Below are 24237 nucleotides of genomic sequence, written 5' to 3'. Positions count from 1 at the left end.
AAAAAAGTCTAGATTACCTCACCTTTATTAAGATGAATGAGGGATGGATCCCAAAGGGACTGACAGTGGGCGATACATTCAACTAAAAAAGGCCTGATGAGAGGGACTACTTAACACACCACTCCTATCTGGTGGCACATTAGATTGCACACACAGTGCTCCAAATTTGAAGTAGGAGGACCGACCAAGCATCTTTTTCCATCTCCCGCTTCCTAAAATCGATGCCTTATATACACGTCCCCTGATAGGGGATGTAACAGGGATTAAACTGATAAGAATAGTACTACTTAACACACTACTCCTATCTGGTGGCACATTAGATTGCACGCGCAGTGCCCCACATTTGAAGTAGGAGGACCAACCAAGCATCTTTTTCCATCTCCCGCTTCCTGGGTGGAGGAAGAGAGACCTTCAATTACATCAGTGAGGACAAGGAATGGGACATGGGGCTTTGGTATCCAACCTTGTGCAAATGGGGAGTTTGGGGTTGTGCAAATGGACTGTTTGCGGTTGTTTGCGGTGCGTTAAACGGGGAGTTTGGTCTGTCACTGTGAAGCGGGCGTAATCTTACACTACCTGATCGATACAACATCATACCTGATGTTGTAAAGCACGTTATTCCAAACAATTTAGGATTGTTAGGTGATTTATGCCCTTTATGGATTAAAACCCGACTCTGCATCAACTATGTAATTTTCCATGGGAGTTTTGCCATGGATCCCCCTCCGGCATGCCACAGTCCAGGTGTTAGTCCCCTTGAAACAATGTTTCCATCACTATTGTGGCCAGAAAGAGTCGCTGTGGGTTTTAAAATTTGCCTGCCCATTGTAGTCTATGGCGGTTCGCCCGTTCGCGAACATTTGTGGAAGTTCGCGTTCGCCGTTCGCGAACCGAAAATTTTATGTTCCTGACATCACTAGTCTTAGTGCTTGCATTGAAAAAAAGTATATCCTATTAACCGTATGGGAGGTGGAGTATACAGTGAGATGTTGGATGCTTGAAACACATTAACTTAGGATAAAAAATGCACCATTAGCCAAACTTTTAAAAGACACATAACACAAGGTTAAAAACGGCAAGTCACACTTTTAAATTTTACAGGTTTATATTTTACCTGGTTTCAGACAAAAATCCTACAGATTCCTTTTCTCATTGTGCCCCTTGTCCTATAAAGCCTCAGGAACAAGAAATAACGGTTATATAAATAATTTTGACACTGATTTTTTTAAACTGAATTCTGGTTTTCTTCTTTTTTTCTTTTAAATAGAGTTAGCTCATGTTGCAGTTTTTTTCAAGATATTGCAAAGAATATTAAGGAAAGTTATTTCAGTTGTGAAAAAGAAGTAATTATTAACATAATCTCAGAGGAGTGAATTTCATGCTTTATGGGGTCTACAGAATAACCACTCAATTGTAATAAACCGAGCCAGCAGGGGTGGGTGGATAGTCTATATGGACAGGCAAGATAACATTTCAGAATGTTTCCGTCAATTATCCCAAAGACAATTCTCCGCAGCTATCTCACGCAAGCCGACTTAAGAAATTAAACACTTCTTTAATGATTTTTTTCTAAAACAAACATTATATAAAGCATTAGCAAAAAAAAATAAGTAGAGAGTTATGACAGTGGATTTAACTATGATATTTGATTATACAGTTAAAGTAATAAAAAAAAAAATACTCATCAACATCAGATTAATTTGATTGTCTTTAAAATACCTAGCACAAATAACAGGAGAACTATAGAACCTCATATTGATGCAAAGTGTCAAAAATGTTATGTATGTGCAGGGAAAAATAAAGGGGGTGGGGGTGGGGGTGTGGGGGGATTATAATTGCCAGAAAGGCCAGCTTGTAACTGTGTGGATTAACCTAATTAAGACTATAAAGCTAGCTCATCCCCTGTATAATGAGTGGGAACAAACATCCATCACGCTAGAATGAAATATCACACCCCTTAATAGTGTAATAATACATCTACCTCATGCATCCACTGCATGCTGTTTCTTTTGTGCACGCACATAAAAAGTTGCCCTTTAAGACAATTAAGGATCACTCTCCCCTCTTCTATTGCTGGGTCTCCTGTTGTTAAGCTTTTTTTTTTTACTATCATTTCAATTTGACAGAATATATTGCATTGCACTTTGCTCCGAGTCATATACCTATTACTATTTTTATATTGCAACATATTGTATTCACATCTAACGATTGTAGTGTAGCTTTTTCTTTTTTAAACTGGTTTCTTTATGAGATGATTACTTTTCTCCAAAGAATGTTCGTTGCCCTCATCTTGCATCACATTCTTTTAAGAAAGGATTTAACGGTCTTGGTAATTAGAATTATGTTAATAATTGGACTACACCTCTTCTAGCTATTTTAGATAATTTTTTTTTTAACTAAAATATATATAAATATATATATATATATATATATATATATATATATATATATATATATATATATATATAATGAGCTCACTAAAAATAATTTCCTATCGTTCTTTGTATTTTCTAAATTGTATGGAATTAAATGTATTAAAATGTAAAAGGTTATAGAGTGAGAGAATTAGCTTGCCAGTTTTACCTCAATTCCAAAAGGACCAGTAATTTAAAACCACATTTCCACAGTACATAAAAAGTAAGTATTAGCAACCAACATTAACTCAGCTATTTTCCTGATCAGTAATAATGCAAGTTATAGGGCTGGGGGAGACAAAAGTGTGCGTTTTCTGTCTCCTCGGCTCCTCTACAGTACAACCATACCATTATCAGAAGAAGTTTGAATTAATATAGAATGTTAAAACAAACAGAAGTAATAAGAACTAACAATGGCCAAACACTTCTTAACTTGCCCTTTATGATGTCTCCACTCAGGCCTCGAACATGTTTTTGTTCACATGTGCCATTATAGAGAGTTGTGTTGCATATAAGACTGATCCCACCACGACCCAGATCTTAAATGATACACAAGAAATAGTAACTCCAGGCAACATTTTGGCCTACTACGGGCCTCATCATTGAGATTTAGATCATCATATTCATGTAGGCATCATGGGTAATGAGTCCACATTTAGATTAGGTTTATAACTTACATAAGCAAGACCATAAGCAATGCACTGAAGAAAAACAAACATAAGATATGAGAACACCAGGGTCGTCTTTAAATTAGGGCAAATGGCCCCCTCAAGCACCTGGTTCGGCAGCCGCTTGCGTGATCACATCAGACGTCACGCCCGTCACGTGTGACGCCATCATGTTTACTTATTAGGAAACGGAACAACAAACAAGAGTACATCGGTAAAATGAAGCAGGAGAGTTTTTAAAACTTCAAAATTGTACAAATAACTAACGAAAATGCTTACGCATATGGCAATCTACTGAACAATTACTTATAGAAGTGTTTAAATATGCATGTAATACTCAAATAAGGGAAAAACATAGGAGTATATTAGATGGGGCAACACAGTGATTACCAGCCAGCCACCCAAAAAGATGACATAGAGTGTGGAAAAAGAACTTATATATCCAATACAAAAGAAGAGTAAAAAAATAAATAAGGTAAGGAGGGTATGTTTATCTATTGAGATATTGCAAGCATCTAGTTTAATCTTATAAACTCTGCTATAAATTATTGTAATGGGTTTTACATGTCTATATTTCTATTTTTATATAATACATATCTAAAAAGACAAAACTTTATTGCTTCCAAGACAATCCTTATTTTATATTGTATTCTCAATTATTTATATATATTAAATAGAGCATTTATTACTAACTATATGAAATTATGGGCAAGATATCTGCTAAGTTCTATGCTTTAAGACGTTAGTGGTAAATAAGGGAACCATCTGCAGTTATAACTTACCCCTTTAAGAATGTGTTTTTACGGGGGCGGGGCCTGACCAGCGAGGCGGATAGACGTGCCACGGCAGAGCTCCTCACACGACAGGGCAAAATATCACTTTATAGCCCTAAAAACATATGGAAATAAGCCCAAACAGCTTCATTCGATCCTGGAAGGGGCAATAAACCGACCTTGCAGCCTGTGATCCTACCGAAACTAGCTGGCAGACCGACTTGCGCCATGAGGCCTGGCGACCGTAGAGCGGGAGAGGCGGCCGATCCCCCGGTCCGGTGCCACAAGATGCCGACACAACGCAAGGAGGAACCCCGTTACCCCCCCCCCCTGGACCGTCGGGGGTAATCGCGGTCCACAACCGAGGGAGAAATCGAGACCGGAGCGGGTGCAGAGGGGGAACGCAAGGGGAAGCATGCAACACGATGACTCACCTAAAATGGCGGACGCCTCATGTTCCCCCGAGCTCACAGACCCACAGCATGAGACCCGGCAGAGCCTGGAAGCTATTTTCGACGACTTCTGGCGTAAGCTGGAGGCCAAACTGGAACCGACAGCCTCACAACGATTGAGCAAGTACTACAAAAGCAATAAGAGCGGCGCCAGTGGGAAGGCTGCCGAGACACAACCCAAACGGAGCAAGGTAGGCCTCACGGCACGAGAGCAGGAGAAATCCGATAAGCCTCCATCAAGACCCAAACCAGCACCGCCCGTCAAAAAGGGATGCAAACCTGCCGCTCTGATTGCCCGACGTCTTTCTGGGCTGGGAGCCCACCGGGGGATTACCCCCAGCCGACCATGCACCCGTGGGGATGCCCGAGACAGGGAGATCCCACGGGCCTCCAAGCCAACCACTGTGTCTGGGAGGCTCCATGGACCCAAGGCAAGGGATCTCGCTAAGGCCCGGAGCCAGAACGCCGGGAGGCAGAGTCGCGGAGGGACCATCCAAACGGAATGGAGAGACCGCCACCACACGCCAAGCTCTCCCTCTTCCAGAGGACATCACGCTCAGGTCCCAACCGGGAGAAGCACTACAGACATGTGGACAATCTCTACGAGCACCGCCTATACCCCACTAGCAGACGCCATGATTCCGACTAGGGGGGTCGGCTGACTTTCGGTCATACACTGGGGGTCAGCTTGCTGCCCTACTACCATGTCCATATAGACTTTTGGTGGTATATTAATATATTTATATCTGTTTTGAGATTAGCAACCAACCTCGAATTTCTGAGCACTGCTTATTCATTTCTGTTTTGGCTTTATATTCTGTGCACAATACTAAAATGTCTCATGACGCTTGCTAGCCATGTGCCTGTTTGGCCCGTCTCCTGTTAACTCCAGGCTGACAAGCCGGATCACCCGGCGCTGTAACTTCCAGGCTCCCTGCAATCCCTATCAAACCTCATACGTTAAGGTGACCCCCATAGTAACACCTGCTCCGCCACTACTGCTACTCTCTTTACTTTAATTTTTAACTCACTGATCGATACACATAACATTTAACCTAATGTTTAACCACTGTTTCTTTAAATTGTGAGCCTCGTGTCTACTCATGTGAAACCAACTGTATGACCTCTAATATTTTAGCATGTCCCCAACCGGATCTTATGATCCATAGCCTGTATTTTAACTCACTGATCGATACCTATAACATTTAACCTAATGTTTCACCACGGTTACTCTAAACTGTGAGCTTCTTGTCTACGCATGTAAAACCAACTGTAGGACCTCTAATATGTTAGCATGTTACCTACTGGATCTTATGATCCTTAGCCTGTATTTTCTCACTAAGGTTTTAACGACAAAAATTTAAAAATTGAGGCACCGCACTTCAGGAAATGTCATTTAATCTTGCTGTACTGACCCTATACTGTAATTCATTTGAACGTTTCCCCCAATTTCTCTTATGTATCCCATCTTATTTGCCTCTAATAAAAGAAAGATTGACAAAAGAATGTGTTTTTAGGGTGTGTACATAAAATGAAAGAGAGATAAAAAAAATAGTACAATACTGTATGGTATAAGTGGGCTTATTTTTGGTGTTGTCAGTGAGTGAAAAAAAAACTCACAGTTTTAAGAGCCTTTTCTTTAGATTTAGGCTCTAAACTTCAACGTGTCTGTGTCTTTAAGGTAGACAGCAAAAACCCCTCTTACAGCTCTGATTTCTTTTCTGTTCCTCTCCACAGTATGTATGGAAGAGAAAACAAGATAGAACATCTCTAGGTGTAGTACATCAAATTGCAGAGTTGACTAATGAAAATGTAATAAAAGATGGCTCTAAGTATGCTGGCTATGTGTCAATTTACAGGGTGACACTACCCTTACCGGAACCAGGTACAATATGCAGACTGTGATGAATGACAAATTTATTAAGTATATATTAAAAATTAAAAATAACACATTAAAATTGAACAAAATAAAAAATATATAATATACAAATGTTCCTCTTGTTGCCAAGACACGTTTCGTTTCGATTTTCAGCTTCTTCAGTTGGCATAATCTCCATAATCTCCATTATACTCTTTTTATGGCGTTTGTAGTTCCCGCCTTTTTTCTAATCATCCAATTGCGATCTTCTAGTGGTTGTTTTTCGGAACTTCAAGTACCGAGATGCACTTCACTTCCTGTCCATCCATGTATATGGTTTCCATATTTGTTCAACCCATAATATATTGGGTCAAAAGTGCAGTGTCCATTCTATTTAGCAGATCATAGATCATATTTAGCAGATCATAGCAGTATCTATACATACATAGCAGTATCTATACATAGTTTCATCACAATAGATATACATAAGGGAAACATAAAGAAAAAAATGTGTACACAAGTAAAACAGGGATAACAACACACGAAAAGGACTTGGGAATTGTTATAGACAACAAACTATGCAACAATGTGCAATGTCAATCAGCAGTGGTCAAGGCCAGTAGGGTATTGTCATGCATGAAAAAGGGCATTCATTCTCGGGACGAGAATATCATTTTGCCTCTTTATAAATCACTGGTAAGACCACACATTGAATATGCTGTGCAGTTTTGGGCACCTGTTCTAAAGAAGGATATTATGGCACTAGAAAAAGTGCAGAGGCGGGCTACAAAATTAATAAAAGGAATGGGACATATCAACTATGAAGAAAGGTTAACAAATTTAAACCTATTAAGTTTAGAAAAACGTCGCCTGAGAGGGGAATTGATAACATTATACAAATATATTCAAGGCCAATACAAACCATTGTGTGGAAATCTATTCACAAACCGGACTTTACATAGGACACGAGGTCATGCGTTTAGACTAGAAGAAAGAAGATTTCGTCTAAGGCAAAGGAAAGGTTTTTTTACTGTAAGAACAATCAGGATGTGGAATTCTCTGCCTGAAGAAGTGGTTTTATCAGAGTCCATACAGATGTTCAAACAGCTACTAGATGCATACTTGCAAAAACAGAATATTCAAGGATATAATCTTTCAATGTAGGGTAATAACTGCTTGATCCAAGGATAAATCTGACTGCCATTCTGGGGTCAAGAAGGAATTTTTTTCCTAGCTTGTTGCAAAACTGGAAGTGCTTCAAACTGGGTTTTTTTGCCTTCTTTTGGATCAACAGCAAAAAACATATGTGAGGAAGGCTGAACTTGATGGACGCAAGTCTCTTTTCAGCTATGTAACTATGTAACTATGTAACTATGTACTGAAGGTAGAATATATATTGTTAGAGATAACGGAATTTTAATCAGTTTTAGAAATAATTCAAAAACTTTTGTATGGTCTACCAAATCACACAAACACTTATATGAAGGTTTTGCATACCGATAAAAAAAATTATGAGTGTGTTCCATTTACTAGTACTCAGGCACCTTATCTCGTTGGGGAGGGTGTCTGACTTATTGATTACCTCATTTATTTTTTTACTCTTCTTTTATATTGGATATTTAGGTTCTTTTTCCACACTTAGGGGTAGAGGTAGGGTTAGGGGTAGGGTTAGGGGTAGGGCTAGGATTAGGGGTAGGGTTAGGCATATGGTTAGGGTTTCCGAATTGCCGAAGTGTCGAATTGCTGAAGTCCTGAATTTCGGAAGTGCGGAACCTCATTACAGACTGTAGCGAGGTAATACGGATTTTGGAAAGAAAAATTAGTCATTAGTCATTTTTCCATGCGGGAAATTACTAGAGCAAGGACAAGCTCCTTGGAAGGATCTTGCGCAAGAAAGGGGTGGATGCGGGCTATGTTTTTAAGATGGAATCTACAGGATTTGTCAACATACTGGATGTTAGGCATGTGCATTCGTTTTTGTACGAATACGATTTGGTCAGAATATTCAGATTTTATCGTATTCGTTTACTAAAAGGTAAACAAAATATAAACAAAACCAAGGGCAAATGGTGAATGCATTACCTTTTTGTTTTGTTTTGTTCCTTTAATAGACCCCTTGATGCACGGGAATGAACCCCCGCAGCACGGAGAAAATAACACTGTGCATGCGTGAAAAAAAAAGGAGTGGGTCGGCAGCGCTACCAGTTACCTCCTTGTAATAAATAATTATTCCTACCCAGGGCTCGAGTCCTGCAGGAACGCGTGGGAACGGCGTTCCTGCACTTTTTTCACAGGAGGAACGCCGTTCCCCCTGCAGGCACTCAAATGCCGCCCCCAAATTCCCTGTGTTCCCCCTGTCATGGGGGGGCCACCTGACTCTCTTCCCCCCCCCGGCGGGTGGCTCTCTCCCTGTCACACGCGGCGAGGGAGCTGTGTCCTCTCTGCTCCCTCTCGCCGCGTGCCGTTTTCTGATGCAGGGAGCCGGAATATGACGTCATATTGCGGCTCCCTGCATCAGCAGACAACCCACGCGGCGAGAGGGAGCAGAGAGGACACAGCTCCCTCGCCGCGTGTGACAGGGAGAGAGCCGCCCGCCGGGGGGTTGGAGGGGGGCAATCAGGTGGCCCCCCATGACAGGGAGAGAGCAGCCCGCCTCACTGCAGCCCCACTGGACCCCAGGGACCCATCTATGCCAGCTTTCCTAAAAGGTAGGGAGGCTGGGTGGGTGGGAAATGTTAATTTTAGTAATTTTTATATATGTATGTCAGTATATGTGTGTGTGTATGTCTGTTAGTGTATGTGTGTATGTCTGTTAGTGTATGTGTATGTATGTGTGTGTGTATGTCTGCTAGTGTATGTGTGTGTATGTCTCTTAGTCTATGTATGTGTGTGTATGTCTGTTAATTTATGTCTGTAAGTGTATGTCTGTTAGTGTATGTATGTGTCTGCTAGTGTATGTATGTGTGTGTGTATGTCTGTTAGTGTGTGTGTGTGTATGTCTGTTAGTCTATGTTTGTGTGTGTACGTCTGTTAGTGTATGTGTGTGTTTGTGTCAGTGTGTGTGTATCTATGAGTGTATTTACGTCTGTTAGCGTATGTACGTGTGTGTGTATGAGTGTATGTGCTTCTGTTAGTGTATGCATGTGTGTGTGCGTATGAGTGTATGTGCTTCTGTTAGTGTATGCACGTGTGTGTGTGTGTGCTTCTGTTAGTGCATGTTTGCGTGTATGTGCTTCTGTTAGTGTATGTTTGTAAGTGTCTGTCAAATCAATGAGAGTCTGTTTGTCATTTAGTGAGTGTGTGACTATTAGTGTGTGTCTGTCAGTGTGTTTGTGTGTGTCTCTCTGTCAATGAATCAGTGTGTGCAGGGCTCGAGTCCTGCAGGAACGTGTGGGAACGGCGTTCCTGCACTTTTTTTACAGCGGGAACGCCGTTCCCGTTGCTCCTGCAGAAACCCCCGTGTTCCCCCGGTTATGGGGTCCAGTGGGGCTAAAGCCCGGCGGGCGGCTGTGGTGGCTGATTCACGCGGCAAGGCAGCTGCTGGTCTGTCTCCTCTGCTCCCTCGCGCGCTGTCTACAGAAGCCGGAATATGACGTCCCAGCCTGCAAGGGAGCAGATGAGACAGACCAGCAGCTGCCTCGCCGCGTGTATCAGCCACCACAGCCGCCCGCCGGGCTTTAGCCCCACTGGACCCCAGGGACAAGTCCACGCCAGCTCTCCAGGTAGGGCTGGGTGGACATTTAAGCATTTTGTAAAAATGTATGTTTGTGAGTGTGAGTGTATGTGTGTGTGTGTGTGTGTCTGGGAGTGTTTGTGCGTGTGTGTCTGTTAGTGTGTTTGTTTGTCTGTGAGTGTGTGTCTGGAAGTTTGTGTGTTTGTGTGTGTGTGTCTGTGAGTGTGTTTGTGCGTATATGTCTTTGTCTGTGAGTGTATGTATCTTTGTTTGTGAGTGTGTGTCTGGTAGTGTGTGCGTGTGGCTGTTAGTGTGTTTGTCTGTGAGTGTGTGTTTTTGAAGTGTGTGTTTTTGTCTGTTAGTGTCTGTAAGTGTGAGTGTGTGTATGTGTCTTTGTCTGTGAGTGTATGTATCTTTCTCTGGGAGTGTGTGTGTCTGTGAGTGTGAGCTTATGTGTGTGTGTGGCTGTTAGTGTGTTTGTGAGTGTGTGTGTCTGGAAGTGTTTGTCTGGAAGTGTGTGTGTGTGTGTGTCTGTGAGTGTGTGTATGTGTCTTTGTCTGTGAGTGTATGTATCTTTCTCTGGGAGTGTGTGTGTCTGAGAGTGAGAGCTTTTGTGTGTGTGTCGCTGTTATTGTGTTTGTCTGTGAGTGTGTGTCTGGAAGTGTGTGTGTCTGGAAGTGTTTGTCTGTGAGTGTCTGGAAGTGTATGTGTGTGTCTGTGAGTGTGTGTATGTGTCTTTGTCTGTGAGTGTATGTATCTTTGTCTGTGAGTGTTTTTCTGTGAGTGTGTTTGTCTGTGTGTCTGTGAGTGTGTGTGTATTTGTCTGTGAGTGTATTTGTGTGTGAGCCTGTCAGAGTGTGTGCGCATGAATGTCATCAGTATGTGTGTGTGCGTACGCGCGTCTATCCATACAAGTGTATCTTTGGGGGGGGAGGGATCTCGGGTGAGTTCCCACACTTTTCCCCCCAGGACTTGACCCCTGTTCCTACCCCCTGCATTAAAGCCTAGTAGGGGCATTTCGCCTAAACAAATTTAAAAGTACTAGTGGCAGGGCAGCTGTTGCTGCCCAGTCACTAGTGCAATAAGGGGAGAACTGGCACAGGTTAAATCCTCCGCGTTCCCCTACCTGTGCCAGGTCCCTCCGTGTAGTAGGGGCATGTCGCCTAAACAGCGAGCAGCCAGCTGTCATTTAAAACTGGATATAAAAATCAGTATCTTTAATAGTAGTGATAGAGAGCTACGGTAATAGTACATGTAACCAAAAGTTATAGCAAAAACTATAACAATGTTGCAATATGAAAAAGTAGCTATTTAGATCTAAATAGTTACTTTTTACACATACTCTTACCGTTGCTCTAACACTTCTATATAGAATCCAGTTTTAAATGACAGCGAACAGCCAGTGGCTCCTCACTATAATAAAACTAAATATAAATCAGTATATTGATAAAAGGGATATATTGATAAAAGGGAGGTTAAATCCTCCCACATGCCCCTACTCGCTATTGCTGCACAGTCAGTAGAGAAATAAGGGGGGGAACTGGCACAGGTCATTGTGGGGAACACAAATAACTAAAATGGGAGGGACATAGTACTCTCCCCTTCATAAATTGGGGGACCTAATGTCCCCAATGGTCCCCTCCAGGTCCCCCCCCCCCAGGTCCCCACCCATAAGCGGCGGGTGGGGACCCTAATTAATTAAAGGGGGGACCTAATGTCCCCCTTGGTCTCCACACATGTGTGATCCCCACCCGCCGCTCATGGGTGGGGACCAGGGGGGATATTAGGTCCCCCAGTTTATATTAATAACCCCCATCCGCAGGCTACAGCTGGTGGCATGGTGGAGCACTATGTTTCCCCCCATTTTAGTTATTAATGGGTGAATGGGGAGAACTGTGCCAGGTCCCCCGTTATTGCACTAGTGATTGGGCAGCAATAGCTCTGTCTCTGGCAAATATCTCTGAGCAAGGACCCCGAATAATTGTCTATTTTTGGGTCGACAGTAGTGTTGTCGCGAACCCGAAATTTTCGGTTCGCGAACGGCGAACGCGAACTTCCGCAAATGTTCGCGAACCGGCGAACCGCGCGAACCGCCATTGACTTCAATGGGCAGGCGAATTTTAAAAACAACAGGGACTCTTTCTGGCCACAATAGTGATGGAAATGTTGTTTCAAGGGGACTGTGGCATGCCAGAGGGGGATCCATGGAAAATTGCACAGTTGATGCAGAGTCTGCTTTTAATCCATAAAGGGCAGAAATCACCTAACATTGACACCTGTCCTCAAAGCCCAGCCCTGATACACACTGACACAGAGCAGAATAGAGACTGTTCCCCCTACATAGGGTCACTTGGCAGATATGGATTGACACCTGTCCTCAAAACCCCTGATACACACTGACACAGAGCAGAATAGGGACTGTTCCCCCTACATAGAGTCACTTGGCAGATATGGATTGACACCTGTCCTCAAAACCCCTGATACACACTGACACAGAGCAGAATAGAGACTGTTCCCTGTCCACAGAGACCATGATACACACTGACACAGAGCAGAATAGGGACTGTTACCCCTACATAGGGTCACTTGGCAGATATGGATTGACACCTGTCCTCAAAACCCCTGATACACACTGACACAGAGCAGAATAGGGACTTTTCCCTTTCCACAGAGTCCATGATACACACTGACACAGAGCAGAATAGAGACTGTTCCCCGTCCACAGAGACCATGATACACACTGACACAGAGCAGAATAGGGACTGTTCCCTGTCCACAGAGACCATGATACACACTGACACAGAGCAGAATAGAGACTGTTCCCCCAACATAGGGTCACTTGGCAGGTATGGATTGACACCTGTCCTCAAAGCCCCTGATACACACTGGGGGGAGCTACTGTCCTCCCCAACCCCTGCGCAGTGGGTGGGGGCCATAAATCACAATGGGGTGACCTACTGTCCTCCCCCCCTCGGCCCCCACGCCTGCGCGGTGGGTGGGGGGCATAAATCACAATGGGACGGACCCAGGGCCGTCTTTAGCGCGGGGCAAACGGGGCAGCTGCCCCGGGCCCAGTTGCTCCTGGGGGGCCCCAGAGCAGCTGCTCCGTGGGCCCCGCGATTTGCGCAGCCCCCCTTGGACCCGGCAGTGCGGCTGCACAGAGCCGCACAATCCCGCATGCTAAAGAGGGCCCCCGGGTGGCCCATGCACAAAGGGCCACCCGGTGGGCATGTGCCAGCAGGGGCCCAGTCGGGCGCTGTTACGCTTAAACAGCGCGACCGGGCCCCTTCCTGTTCGGCAGCCGGCTGGGAGGAAGTGCCGCGCGTCACTTCCTCCCACCGGAGATTAGAGCCGCACAGGAGGAGAAAGGCAGGGAGGAGGGGAGTTTCAGAGTGGAACTCCCAACTGCCTCAGCCTGCCACTGGACTCCAGGGAAACCACCCTCCAGAAAAGGTAAGGGTGGTTGGAGGGTGGCTAAATGTATGTTAGTATGTTTGTGTGTGTATGTCTGTGTGTGTCAGTATTTCTGTCTGTGTGTGTGTCAGTATGTCTGTCTGTGTTTCAGTGTGTCTGTGTGTGTATATCAGTATGCCTGTGTGTGTCAGCATGTCTGTGTGTGTGTCAATACTTCTGTCAGTGTGTGTGTGTCAGTATTTCTGTGTGTGTCAGTATTTCTGTGTGTGTCAATACTTCTGTCAGTGTGTGTGTCAGTATTTCTGTGTGTGTCAGTATGTCTGTCTGTGTGTGTGTCAGTACGTCTGTCTGTGTGTGTGTCAGTACGTCTGTCTGTGTTTCCGTGTGTCTGTGTGTATATCAGTATGCCTGTGTGTGTCAGCATGTCTGTGTGTGTGTCAATACTTCTGTCAGTGTGTGTGTGTCAGTATTTTTGTCAGTGTATGTGTCTGTGTGTGTCAGTACATCTGTCAGTGTATGTGTCTGTGTGTGTGTATGTCTGTGTGTCAGTATGTCTGTGTGTATGTCAGTATGCCTGTGTGTGTCAGCATGTCTGTGTGTGTGTCAATAGTCTGTCAGTGTATGTGTCTGTATGTGTGTCATTATATCTGTCAGTGTATGTGTCTGTGTGTGTATGTATGTGCGTCTGTGTGTGTGTCAGTATGTCTGAATGTGTGTCAATATGTCTGCCAGTATATATTTGTGTGTCAGTGTATGTGTGTGTCAGTATGTATCTGTGAATGTTTTAATATGTCTGTCTGTGTGTGTATGTGTCAATATGTCAGTGTGATTGGGGGTTGGGCGTAATTGGGGGGTTGGTGGATTGAGAGGGTCGCAGGGCCGAGGGGGTCCAACAAAATTCTTTGCCCAGGGTCCTATTCATATTATAGACGGCCCTGGACGGACCTACTGATAGGAGTGGAGTATTGTTCATATCAGTTTAATACCTTCCGCGTCTCCTATCAGTGGACGTGTAAATGGCAGAGATTTTTAATTGTTGAATCACCTCCCCTTTTTAGGCCAAGGTGGGAAGATGCTTAGACCACTGGTATATTGGTGCCATCTTGGAGGATTTTAATTTTTGGTTTGGTTTTTGAAGCCACAGTGCTGCACCAGTGGGCCTAAAAATTAGGCATGTACACATGCCTGAAAAATTTGGTATTGTTGCAGCCGCTGCTGTAGCAGCGGCCAGAAAAATTGATGTTTGTTTCACAGGCAGAAAGTGCCCTAAAACATGGCGGCTTGAACCCTAGTTGGTGGCGGATAAGTCACGCAAGTCAAACGTCATACAGAGCTAAAATACAGCAGCGTGTTGACCATTTTTAGCCCAAGGCAGCTCATCTCATCAGGCCTTTTTTAAGCGAATGTATCGCCCAGTGTCAGTCCCTTCGGGATCCATCCCTCATTCATCTTAATAAAGGTGAGGTAATCTAGACTTTTTTGACCTAGGCGACTTCTCTTCTCAGTGACAATACCTCCTGCTGCACTGAAGGTCCTTTCTGACAGGACACTTGAAGCGGGGCAGGCCAGAAGTTCTATCGCAAATTGGGATAGCTCAGGCCACAGGTCAAGCCTGCACACCCAGTAGTCAAGGGGTTCATCGCTCCTCAGAGTGTCGATATCTGCAGTTAAGGCGAGGTAGTCTGCTTCCTGTCGGTCGAGTCGTTCTCTGAGGGTGGATCCGGAAGGGCTGTGGCGATGCGTAGGACTTAAAAAGGTCCGCATGTCCTCCATCAACAACACGTCTTTAAAGCGTCCTGTCCTTGCCGGCGTGGTCGTGGGAGGAGGAGGAGGATGACTTCCACCTCTCCCCCTGTTAGATTCCCGTTGTGCTGTGACATCACCCTTATACGCTGTGTAAAGCATACTTTTTAATTTATTTTGCAAATGCTGCATCCTTTCCGACTTGTTGTAATTTGGTAACATTTCAGCCACTTTCTGCTTATACCGGGGGTCTAGTAGCCTTTTTATACGAGGGTCCCTCAACAGGCACGACAGCATGAAAGACCCCATTTGCACAAGGTTGGATGCCGAGCTACTCATTTCCCATTCCTCCACCTCAGTGATCTCAATGAAGGTATGTGCTTCCCCCCAGCCACGTACAACACCACGGGTACCAGATAGGTGACAACGAGCACCCTGGGATGCTTGTTGTGTTTGGTCTTGCTCCTCCTCCTCCTCCTCAAAGCTACAATCCTCCTCTGACTCCTCTTCCTCACAATCCTCTTCCAGCGTTGCCGCAGGTCCAGCAAGCGATGCTGATAAGGCTGTTTCTGGTGGTGATGGTGACCACAACTCTTCCTCTTCCTCTTCACGCTCATCTACAGCCTGATCCAGCACTCTTCGCAGGGCACGCTCCATGAAGAAAACAAATGGTATGATGTTGCTGATGGTGCCTTCGTTGCGACTGACTAGGTTTGTCACCTCCTCAAAAGGACGCATGAGCCTACAGGCATTGCGCATGAGCGTCCAGTAACGTGGCAAAAAAATTCCCAGCTCCCCAGAGGCTGTCCTAGCACCCCGGTCATACAAATATTCATTTACAGCTTTTTCTTGTTGGAGCAGGCGGTCGAACATTAGGAGTGTTGAATTCCAACGTGTAGGGCTGTCGCAAATCAAGCGCCTCACTGGCATGTTGTTTCGCCGCTGGATATCGGCAAAGTGAGCCATGGCCTTGTAGGAACGCCTGAAATGGCCACACACCTTCCTGGCCTGCTTCAGGACGTCCTGTAAGCCTGTGTACTTATGCACAAAGCGTTGTACGATCAGATTACACACATGTGCCATGCACGGCACATGTGTCAACTTGCCCAACTTCAATGCCGCTATCAAATTTTTTCCGTTGTCACACACCACTTTGCCGATATCCAGTTGCTGCGGAGTCAGCCACTTTTCCACCTGTGCGTTCAGGGCGGACAGGAGTGCTTGTCCGGTGTGACTCTCTGCTTTCAAGCAAGTCAAACCCAAGACGGCGTGACACTGCCGTATCCGGGATGTGGAATAGTACCTGGGGAGCTAGGGGGGTGCCGTTGATGTGGAGCAAGAAGCAGCGGCACAAGAGGACTCAGCCGAGGAGGTTATGGAAGAGGATGGAGTAGGAGGAGTAGAGGAGGTGGCAGCAGGACTGCCTGCAATTCGTGGCGGTGTCACCAACTCCTCTGCAATGCCAAGCATTCCTTGCTTGTCAGCCGTCAGCAGGTTTACCCAATGCGCAGTGTAGGTGATATACCTGCCCTGACCATGCTTTGCAGACCAGGTATCAGTGGTCAGATGGACCCTTGCCCCAACACTGTGTGCCAGACATGCCATGACTTCCTTTTGCACAATCGAGTACAAGTTGGGGATTGCCTTTTGTGAAAAGAAATTCCGGCCGGGTACCTTCCACTGCGGTGTCCCAATAGCTACAAATTTTTTGAACGCCTCAGACTCAACCAGATTGTATGGTAAAAGCTGGCGGGCTAATAGTTCGGACAAGCCAGCTGTCAGACGCTGGGCAAGGGGGTGACTTGGTGACATTGGCTGCTTACGCTCAAACATGTCCTTGACAGACACATGACTGTGGGTAGATGAGCGGGAACTGCTCAAGGCGGGAGACGGAGTGGCGGATGGTTGAGAGGGGGCAAGAAGGACAGCAGTGGTTGACGTTGCTGAAGATGCTGGGCCAGGAGGAGGATGGCGGCTTAGAGTAGGCGTGCTGCTTGTACTCATGTGTTGATCCCATAGGCGTTTGTGATGTGAGATCATGTGCCTACGCAAAGCAGTTGTACCTAGGTGGGTGTTGGACCTCCCACGACTCAGTTTCCTTTGGCACAGGTTGCAAATGGCATCGCTGTTGTCAGAGGCAGACACACAAAAAAAATGCCACACTGCTGAGCTCTGCAATGACGGCATTCTGGTGGTGGACACAGCATGCGTTGATTGGCGTGCTGTCGGGCTGACCCCGGGTGCCGATGCATGCTGCAGACTGTGCCACTAGCTCCTTGCGATGACCCCCCCCTGCTTCCAACTCATCTCCTCCTCCTCTCTGTCTCCCCATCTGAACTTTCGCCCTGTTCTTCTTCTTGCCGAGCGGGCACCCACGTGACATCCATCGACGCATCGTCATCATCAACCGCTTCGCTTGTATCTGACAACTCAGAAAAGGAAGCAGCAGCGGGTACAACATCATCATGATCACACCGTACCTCCATGTGTTTAATGCTGCCTGCCTGAGACATATCCCTGTTATCTACATCCTCTAGCAATAATGGTTGCGCATCACTCATTTCTTCAAACGGGTGTGTGAATAACTCCTCTGACATGCCAAGTAAAGCGGCTGTGGTGCTAGTTTTGGTGGTGGCGGCAGGCGGGTGAGTGCTATCTTGAGAGGTGCCTGAAGCTAAGCTGGAGGAGGATGGTGCGTCAAGGTTCCGAGCGGAGGCTGTAGAAGATTGGGTGTCCTGTGTTAGCCAGTCAACTATGTCCTCAGAACTTTTCAAGTTCAAGGTACGTGGCTTCTGAAAACTGGGCATTATTCTAGGGCAAAAGGGAATCACAGCACCACGACCACGACGGCCCCTGCGGGGTGGCCTGCCTCTGCCTGTCATTTTTTTGGGGATTAGTGGTACTATAAGTGCAAGCTACTGTGAGACCAGATATGATTGGCAATGTGAACTGTAAGAGTTCTGCAGAGCACACACTGTAGGCCTGAGACACCCGCTTGAAGACAAGCAACTGCTATTCAATCTATAACAGTGAAAAACAAATTTTGGTTTTAAAAGCACGCTATAGAGACACCAGATATGATTGGCAATGTGCACTGGATCAGTTCTGCAGAGCACACACTGTAGGCCTGAGACACCTGCTTGAAGACAAGTAACTGCTATTCAATCTATAACAGTGAAAAACAAATTTTGGTTTTAAAAGCACGCTATAGAGACACCAGATATGATTGGCAATGTGCACTGGAACAGTTCTGCAGAGCACACGCTGAAGGAAGGACTGATAGAGCCGCTTGAAGACAAGTAACTGCTATTCAATCTATAACAGTGAAAAACAAATTTTGGTTTTAAAAGCACGCTATAGAGACACCAGATATGATTGGCAATGTGCACTGGAACAGTTCTGCAGAGCACACACTGTAGGCCTGAGACACCCGCTTGAAGACAAGTAACTGCTATTCAATCTATAACAGTGAAAAACAAATTTTGGCTTTAAAAGCACGCTATAGAGACACCAGATATGATTGGCAATGTGCACTGGAACAGTTCTGCAGAGCACACACTGTAGGCCTGAGACACCCGCTTGAAGACAAGTAACTGCTATTCAATCTATAACAGTGAAAAACAAATTTTGGTTTTAAAAGCACGCTATAGAGACACCAGATATGAGTGGCAACTGTCAAAGTACGCTGGCAGGGTTGTGCAGGGCACACGCTGAAGGAAGGCCTGACAGAGCCGCTTGAAGGACACTGACTGTCTGCTATTAGCTTACACTGGAAACCTTTTTTCTTTGTAAAAGCACGCTAAAGAGACACCAGATATGATTGGCAACTGTCAAAGCACGCTGGCACAGGTCTGCAGAGCACACGCTGAAGTAGGCCTGACACCCAGACGCTTGCAGACAACTAACTGATCTTCTATTACAGTGAAAAAAAATGATTTCTTTAAAATCTAAAGCTTAAGCTATTGTTAAAACAGATATGAGTGGTGGCACTGACTGTGCAAATGGGCAAGGCATCCAACCTGACACAGAAGCTGGCAGGCAGGCAACTGCTCTTCTATTACAGTGAAAACAAATTATTATTTTTTTTTTTTTTCAAATTTGACTTTTATTGTTTTTCAAATAAAAAAGGAGGGGGAAGATGGGATACAGAAAGAAAGAAGGGTGGGGGGAGGGAGGGGAGACAACAAATCATAAGGTTACATGTCCTTATTTTTTAAGCATGTTCCGACATAACATGGTGTTTCGGGGTAAAATAGCAACAAATCAAGGTTATGCAAGATGGTTCTTTGGTTCAAGATTACAAAATATCTCCACCAATAAAAAAAAAAAAATTGAATAAAGAACACAGTGGGTTTGACAAAGTTTAACAAGTAGCACTGATTGCACTTCCTTCAGATAAATCCGTAAGCCCTCACTGGTTCCCTTGTTAATTAGTAAGTTGTATAACAGAAATATAACAATAATACTAATATTAGATTTAAATTAAGATCGAGTTGAACTAAGCCAGACTTTTAGAGCATGAGTGGCTTAGTCTTGTGTGTCGTGGTGTGTCGGGTCTTGTGGGACATAACATGGCAAGGAACTATTTTGTGCCTGCGTGCGTCTGGGTGGCGAGTACATGACTGTCTCATATTGTGCCTGTCAGTAGGATAGGTTGTGCCTCTTAGCGGTGGAGGCCGCCACAAGTTGGCTTGAGTGTGTCAAGTTGGTAAAACGTAGATATTGCATATTGTTATTTTCGTATCATGGGGGTCTTCTCTGATCTTTTGTCTTTTTGTTCGGTATCTCTTTGTTCAGAAGTGTAAGCCAAGGGAGCCATATACTTTCTATTCGTTTTGCTGAGATGTGGGAGACTGCTGAGAGCAGTTCGTATCTATAGTACTGGTAGATTTTGTCAGCCAGTTCTTTATGTGACGGGCAATATGTTGTCTTCCAATGCCCAGCTAGAAGGTTCCTGGTCGCTAGAATGATAATAGTGATTACTTTCTTTGCTGCAGTATTCCATGTAGTTGGAAGCAGCAGTAGAAGGCTTTCCCGTGGGGTAAGATGTTGCGTTTTGGGCAGAATGGTTGTTATGAGCTTTTGAGTTCTATTCCACAGAGGTCTAATCTTTTCACAGTCCCACCACAGATGCATCATAGTTCCTAAATGTGACCCGCATCTCCAACACGTGGGGGTTGTTTTAGGGAATATCTGCTGTAGGCGCTGTGGGGTGAGGTACCATCTGTAGACCATTTTTCTGTGCGCTTCTACATGTGAGAAGCATGAGGTGTTACCCTTGAGTGCATTAAGTGCTTGTAGCCATTCTTCGTCTGAGAGACCAGACAATCCATCCTTTTCCCATTGGGACACATAGGTGAAGGACTTGGGAGGTAAAATGTGTAAAAGAGTTTTGTAGCATAGGGATAGTGATTTGGGTTTAGTGGGAGCCGAGCGACATCTCTCAATCAAGGACGTAGCAATATTTGCCTTTGGTTCCGATGTTTGAGTTTGGAGGGTTAGTTTATCTTTGACAATACTTTTCAATTGGAGGTATGGGAATATGAAGGAACTCGGTAGGTTATATTTTTCTTGTAACTCAGGGAAAGCAAGGATCCCAGTTCGAGAACACACATCTCCAACATAATGAATGCCGTGTGTTGCCCATGCCTTTAGTGAGAGCCATGGGGATAATTCTTCTATTGCCACTAAAGGGGCATGTACACTATATTTCCCTTTTTCGACCTTGGTGGTGAGGAATTTATCCCAAATTTTCATTGTTAAAGACGTGGTAGGGTACCATGGTAACCCTTTTTTCCTATATATCTTCGGTGTCCACAGAACTGTCGTCAAGGATGACGTAGTAATTCTGTCTCTCTCCATGTCTACCCACTGGAAAACTTGTGGAGATGCGTGGAGGCATATTGCTGATTCGAGAACGGCAGCTTCATAGTATGTGCTTATCTTTGGTAGGCCTAAGCCCCCTTCTGACTGGGGGTTTTGAAGTAAGGAAAGCGGCAATCTAGGTTTTTTGCTATTCCATATAAACCTGTTCAATGTAACTTGGAGTGTCTTAAAGAAACTAGTCGGGACTTGCAGAGGGAGCATTCGAAATATGTACAGGATTTTCGGTAGCAGCACCATTTTAATAGTGTGAAGTCTGCCTAGCCACGACAGCTTGACCTGTCTCCATTTCTTAAAGCTAGAGATGCAAGTGTGTTGTAGAGGGCTATAGTTTAAGGACACCATTGTCTGTTTGTGGAGGGCTAGTTTTACCCCTAGGTATGTAACATGTTTCTGCCGCCAGTCAAAACAGAATGTGGTGTGTAAATGTTGTATACGTGTTGTAGGTATGTACAATGGTAAGGCTTGTGTTTTAGCAGTATTTAGTTTGTAGTATGAGATGCGTCCAAATTTGTGTAGCAAGGACATAAGTTTAGGTAAGGATGCCTCCGGATTGCTCAGGGTTAACAGAATGTCATCTGCAAACATAGTCATACGGTATTCATTATCTTTGATTCGGATGCCAGTGATGGTTGGGTCTTGTCTGATCTTAGTGGCTAGAGGCTCCAGTGCTAGTATGTAAAGGAGGGGGGATAAGGGGCACCCTTGACGAGTTCCATTTGTCAGGGTAAAGGGTGCGGAGAGGAAGCCTGATTGGGACACTTGAGCAGATGGGCCATTGTACAGTGCCATGATCCCTTGGATTAGCTTCGGTGGAAAGTTGTATTTAGCCAACACCGAAGACATATATCCCCAGTGCAATCTATCAAATGCCTTTTCAGCATCTAAGGCCAGCAAAAGGCTTTCTATGTTTTCATCCTCTATGTGGGATAGTATGTTCAGCAGTTTTCTAGTATTATCCGACCCCTGTCTGCCTTTTATAAATCCAGATTGGTCATTGTGTATCAATCTCGGGAGTATTAGTGCCAACCTGCTCGCTATTAATTTGGCATATATTTTCGTGTCACAATTTAAAAGAGAGATGGGTCGAAAATTGGCACAATGGGTGGGGGGTTTCCCTGGTTTCGGCAATGTGGAAATGTGTGCCCTCAGCATCTCCGCGGGCATAGAGCCCATTTGGAAGCACCGATTGAAGAGGTTGGTCATGTGTGGTGCTAAAATGTGTTTGAATGTATGGTAGTATAGATTAGTAAAGCCATCCGGCCCGGGAGATTTTTGTTTTGGTAGGTGGTTGATTATGTCTAGTATTTCTTGAGTTTGGAACGGTTGAGTCAACACATGGCATTCTTCTGTCGAGAGTGTGGGGAGATGGACATCTCGAAGATAATTAACTATATCGGTCTGGTTGGGGGAGTGTGTGTCGCTATTGTGGGCTAAATTATAGAGATCGCTATAGTATCTACCAAACTCTTCTACAACATCTTGTGGATTAGTGAGCTTTTGTCCCTTCTTGTCATGTATAAATGCTATTTTAGATTGTATCATTCTCGATTTTAGTTGGGCTGCTAGAATTTTGCCTGCTCTATTGCCCTCCTTAAAAAATGTATGTTTCAGTTTAGTCAGAAAATAGGTTGTTTTCGCTAGCTCCATATCTCTGAGTTTTGCCTGTAGCTGGAGGATTCGTTTCGTCGTAGAGTGCGATGGTGAAGCTTTGTTCGTGCGGGTGAGTTCTGCAAGTTCGGTGACCGTGTCTGTGTAATCTTTTATACGTTGTCTTTTGCAATAACTGGCTTGTTTGATGAGCTGGCCCCGAAGGACCGCTTTGTGTGCCTGCCAGAGTGTATCTACTTCTATGTCTGCCGTTTTATTCGTGGCAAAGTAGGTCTCCATGTCCCCAGAAAGTTGTGTTACAAATGAATGGTCCCTAAGGAGTGTATCGTTAAGGCGCCATGACCTATTGCCTGATACTGGGTATTGAGTCATGTACGATATTGTGATCGGAGCGTGGTCAGACCATGTGGTGACACAGATGTCTGCTTTGGTAATCTGTGCCATTTGTGTTATTGGGAGGAGGAAGCGATCAATTCTCGAGTATGTATTATGGACCAGGGAGTGGTGTGTGTAATCTCTCCCTAGGGGGTGCAGGGCCCTCCATACATCGGTGTATCCGTGGTTGAGAAGAGTGTTTGCTATCAGTGAGGTGTTGCGTTGCCTTTTGCGCGTTGTTGCTTGAGCTACCTGTGTGGATGAAGTAGTATCCAATAGTGGATCTATAATAAAGTTGGTGTCACCACCAACAATAATGTGTCCAAATTTGTGAGCAGTTGCGAGAGAAAGAACTTGGTCCAAAAAGATGTGCTGATCATTATGTGGACCGTAGAGGTTGACCAATGTGTATTGGGCATTGTTAATTATGCATTGGAGAATGAGGTATCTCCCTTTCTTGTCGCTTAATTTTTTGATCAGTTGGAACGAAACTTCTTTGCTTATCAGGATTGTGACTCCCCGTTTCTTTTTCTTATACGTGCTATGGTACCCTATCGGAAAGTGTTTGGACATGAAGGTGGGTTTGTGCGTTGTCTGAAAGTGGGTCTCCTGATAGAACGCAATGTGTGCTTTGTGTCTTGTGGCTTCCTGGAGTGCGAGACGTCTTTTGTGAGGGGAATTGAGGCCTTTAACATTTAAAGAGAAGATATTAAGAGCCATACTTGCGGAATGTTTGGTTGTTTGTGAACTTTGGGCATACTACTTGGATTTCTGTATCTGTTAGGTGTATGGGCAGGTAGCTCACCGTGATATTAGGTCTGAAGGTTGACCCCGAATTCTTGTGGGCTTTATGTGGAGACACATATGCAAGAGTTGTCTGGACAGTAGCTAGGTCGTGTGAAACATGTGGTAGCTCGATCTGTTGTCGTTGGGTGATTCTGCGGGTGTAACGGGACCGGGGGGGAGGAAAGTAGATAACTTGGATGGGGTTATATACAGGAAGATGGTCTCCATAGTGGGACCGAGAAGTCATAGAGACAATTGAGCAATGAAGCTCGCGTCGGGGGAGGAGTCTTCTGTGGCCCCCTGAGGGGGTAACTCTTAACTTGTATATTCTTGGGGAAAACACTATCTCAAATATTAAGTTTCCCATATGTAGAATAATAGGACTTGGGTGCATGCTAGTTATATGTTACTCAGAGCGCCAGCAGTAATACATTTCCAATAGCTAGTTATAAGATCATAACATGGGACAGCAGCCTAAACATCAATTCAAACAGTCATATAAACAACAAGAAAAATAAAAAATAAACAGCCGTTTTTCCCAGATCCCATACATAGTTTGACTATCTTGGTTGTACCTAATACATATA

Source organism: Pelobates fuscus, chromosome 1 (assembly GCF_036172605.1).
Source record: "Pelobates fuscus isolate aPelFus1 chromosome 1, aPelFus1.pri, whole genome shotgun sequence".
Classification (NCBI taxonomy): Eukaryota; Metazoa; Chordata; class Amphibia; order Anura; family Pelobatidae; genus Pelobates; species Pelobates fuscus.
The sequence above is the reverse complement of the archived record's forward strand: the minus strand, read 5'-3'. Positions refer to the sequence as shown.